Here is a 4,595-nt window from a genome sequence, read left to right as displayed (position 1 = left end):
TGGGTGGTTCCCAAAGGACAGATATGGGTTCATATTTTAGAAATTATATTGATAGTGGATGACAATTCAAATGAAGATCGTGATTGTTTGAAATGATCATTTCAATGATCTAGATGAGAAAGAAAAGAAAGGAGGAGAAGGAGGAGGAGGGGGAGGAGGGGGAGGAGGAGGTAAGAAGTCTAAGGATAGATCTACTTGGTCAAAATCCATTTCAATTAAGAAATTTTCTCTATTGATATTAATAAAAAGATTATGGAAGAGCTACAGGACATTGCAGTCTCTAGCAAGAAAATAGATTTTTTTCCAAATATGCAATAAATTAAGACATGAAGCAAAAACTTTCTAATATAATATGAATGTTCAAAATGCTTTGATATCACCTTTCCTATTAAGTACAATATTTAGATATCTTGTGAACTAGGAAGAATAACTTTCATTCCATTATAGTGAAACTTAAAAACCATACTTGACAAATGACTTGTACAGAGACCCATGTAATGATTGGAAACTTGATAAGGAGTAGAACCCCTTCCATAGTTTTTTCTCAAAAAGAAAAGAGATACTTGCAAGTAGCTTAGGAAAAGAGTGATACAAAAGATAAAATCTTATAGTTGAAGCACAAAAGCTTATTGAGTGAACAAGGCTAAGAAGGCATACATTTTTTCTCCCAAAGTAAACATAATATCCAATGAGCTAAAAAAATATTATGACAAGAATTGATATGAATGCACAACGGAAGGGAGAATGGCATAAGATATGGAGGCTCAAGAAATCTTCTTCTTCTTCATCTTCATTCTTCTCTATCTTCCATTATGAACAAGATATGCAAAGTTACTAATGATGTAGATACCTTTTGGCATTTAGGTCTCTTTACATATAACCTGTCTTTACTTATGCATACATAGTATATAGACTTAACCTATGACTTATTTCTCAACATTCCCCTCAAGCTCAGAATGATGTTGTAGATACAATACCCCAAGTGCACTTCTAAAGTACTCAAAATTATCTCTACCTAATGCTTTGGTAATGATATCCATGACTTGGTCATTGGTTTTGAAGTCTATCTCTCAATCCATAACCTTCTCTCTAATGAAATGGTAGTGCACTTCAATATAGTTCATCCTTATATTTTTTTTTTTTTTTTTTTTTTTTTTTTTTTTTTTTTTTTTTTCTCTCTCTCTCTCTCTCTCTCTCTCTCTCTCTCTCTCTCTCTCTCTCTCTCTCTCTCTCTCTCTGTTTTCTCACTCACATATTGTGAATGCTAAACCTATACACTATGTTGTAACTAGCTTCTCTTCTGGTAATTTGGACACAATGGAAGAAGCATCACACTTTTTCTTAACCATGTTAAAGTCACCTCCGTCTAGCATTCGTCAATATACAAATTTCTCAATTGACTCCATTGCCCTTTCTTAAGTTTGAAATCATAAAAGACATAAATATTTATTACGTCAAGTAGGGCTTACATTTCATATATTAAGTTGAATATTGACATATACTTCAAGGCTAATCAAGGACTACTTTGGAAGCTCTTATATGCTAAAATATAATACGATATATATATATATATATATATATATATATATATATATATATATATATAGGGTGGCACTGTAAGGTTACTTATTTTTCTATTGCTACTTGCTCTTGAATTTCTTGTTTAAAAGAGATCTATGGACTATTATTTTGATACCAACATGTATGCTACTATAATAAAAATAAAAATAGGGATTTGAGGAGGTTTTCATGGGCTTTTCTTGCTAAATAGGGAATTTTGAATGCATATGAGTTTTTTTCCCACAAGGAAGCACTATTGTTATACATGTTCTCCTACAATCTTATGAAAACATTATTTTGTGAAGAATAAGTGGATTGTTTTGAAACCTTCTTATGTGTATTTTATTTTCAAGATAAAAGTATAGATCTAGAAAGTTTTTTGTGGGTTGATCTTGCTCCTATATAGGGACATTTGCATGCATGTGGGTTTTTATAAAGCATGATTCTTCTAAGGACTATCGTTGAAGTATAGAAGTATTCTATGTTGTCTACTCATAACCATAACGACATAATAATTCTCATGCTGATATTGGCCATATTTGTAATGAAATATAGACTCCATAATTTATGTATATTCTAGCTATGATTTAGATTTATGAGACTTGCATGATTTATGGAATAGAGAAATGTCTTGAGTCCTGCATCTCAAACCCTTGTCTCGTAAACTATCACTTTTTCTCTTCTTTGTTACAAGTATGGAGTTATTTCTTCCTATTGCGATCTCTTTTTACCTAAGCATTTGTGGCTGTTGGCCATATTAAAAAAATCCCGAACAAGGTAGTTTAGATATTATAAATCTTTCTTTACTTTAGTATTAGTGCGAATGCAATACAATGTCCTTGTTGTAGCAACACATTTTAAAGTAGACAAGAGAGAAGAGAGATGAAGAGACTTATGGCACACACACAAAAACAGTGGATACTTGAGCACATAGAGATAGGGATGAAATCTTATTCTTCTTCTTTCTTTTTCTTTCATATTAAAAAACTAAGTCTATAGCAAGATAAAAGAACAATATGAAAGTACCACAACATATGTATAGGTAGTCACTTTGTGTGAACCTGCTAAGGAAAGAAGAGGTGGCACAATGAATATACCATAACAAAGGATGGACCACATGGGTGTAGTCCAAGTGTAGAATCACTAGTGTATCCTCATGTTGGTCACCTAACATGATAGTGAATAATATCCTACTACATCTCCAAGGCATATAGTGGATGCCAACTCATGTAGAGCTCGACATCTCAAAACTCTCCCTCAATCTCAGTATGAGCTCTTGAACTCTAAGCATAGTCTTGAAGTGTTGAAGCTTCTTAGGTCCCAAGGTTTTAGTGACAATCTTAGCAACTTGATCCTCTAGGCTAATATAAACCTTGCCAATATCACCTACTAGAACTTGCTTTCAAATCAAATGATAATAGACCTTTATGTGTTTGTTTCGTGCATGATACACTAGGTTCCTAGCCAATTGAATGCTACTAAGGTTATCATAATAGATGATAACCTTCTTGTCCACCTGCATCCCCATGTAACAAATCTAAATTCAATCACGCGTGAATAGGGCTTTGGGATAATTCAGTTTTATTAGATTAAGGCAAATTTTTTTATTACTCCCTCCTTCCCCGAGCTGACTGTCGAGCTCGGGGAGAGGGAAGGAAGCATGGGACACCAAGCTCCTTGCTGGAGCTTGAAGCAAGGGGGATTTATGCACATTGACACGAAGGAAAGGGAGGATCCCCCTCCCCTCCCCTATTTAAACCTTGTGCTGCTGCCGCTAGGGAGAAGGACGGAAGAACAACCGCCATGCCACATGTTGAGTGTGAGAGGGGGAGAGCCGAATCTCTGTCATAAGCTAAAAAAGCCGTGTGAATGCATGAGTTGGGAGAGGCTAATGCCATAGTGCAAGCGGAAGAGGGATAGAGCGCTGCCATGAAGCCGAATTTGGCCGCTTGCTGTAAAAACCTGGGGAAGGAGTACGTGGTGGAGCCGACGCTGTGAGAGGGAGAGGTTGAGGCACTCATTGCCGCCGAGGCCAGGACGGCATCACCTCTGCCATCAATCCGTGCCCCATCTGTCAAAACGCCGCCGAGTCGCCATTGGTCTCCTCCTTCCACGTAGCATGGAAGCTTCCTGGGAGGGGAAGCTTCTAAGGGGCCCTTAAGCCCCTTTCCCCCTTAAGCCCCCTTCCCATGGATGGAACCCCCCCCCCCCCCTCGGTTTTAACCCCCTATAAGTCCCCTTTTCTTTGGGCTTTATAAGCCCTCCCCCCCCCCCAAAAAAAAAAACTAAGGCTTAAAAAGTCTTATTACCCTTCCCCCGTGCTTAAATTCATAAGCCCCCCCATCTTTTGCCTTTTGAAACCCCTTTTCACCCCCCTCGTATTCCCTTTTTACACTCCCCCCTCCCCGAGGTTTTTAAATCCCCTTAAGCCCTTTTCATCCCCCTCGTGTTCCCTTCGCCCCCTTGTGTTGCCCTTCGTCTTCCCCCCTAGGTTTTAAAACACCTAAGACCTTTTCACCCCGTGTCCACACACCCCTCCCCCGTGTCCAAAAATCCCTTCAAGATCCCCCTTCCTATACCTTTCACTCCCGTGTCCAAAGATCTCCCAAGGCCCCCTTCATATGCTTTTGGAACCACACACACACACCTTTTTTCCCGTGTATATACCCCTATAGGGCCTTTCAATACTAAATTTCTCTTCTACCATCTCTATTTCTCACATGAGTATATCATGAGTCGTCATTAATCACTTTAGACTCCGTCCTTGTTAACAGAATGAAGGGCTACCCCAAAATCACTAGATAACTGCAAGAATCTTGCACAAGGAAGTACCGATTATCATGGACATCTCCAATAGTCACCATAACATTCGGGCATGCATCATCATAAAGATCCCTATACATTTTTTGTAGTGTGCATATGCCAACCACGATCTAGATCCATTGGCCAACCACCATTCTCAAATAAATTGTGTGCCATTACATTAATTTTATACCCATGGTTCAATAAAGTAGTACATGGCATGTCATGCTCTC

The sequence above is a fragment of the Lygodium microphyllum genome, chromosome 22 (genome assembly GCF_053477565.2).
Source record: "Lygodium microphyllum isolate KBCC chromosome 22, Lygodium_microphyllum_v1.1.10, whole genome shotgun sequence".
NCBI classification, from domain to species: domain Eukaryota; kingdom Viridiplantae; phylum Streptophyta; class Polypodiopsida; order Schizaeales; family Lygodiaceae; genus Lygodium; species Lygodium microphyllum.
This window is presented reverse-complemented; position numbering follows the sequence as displayed.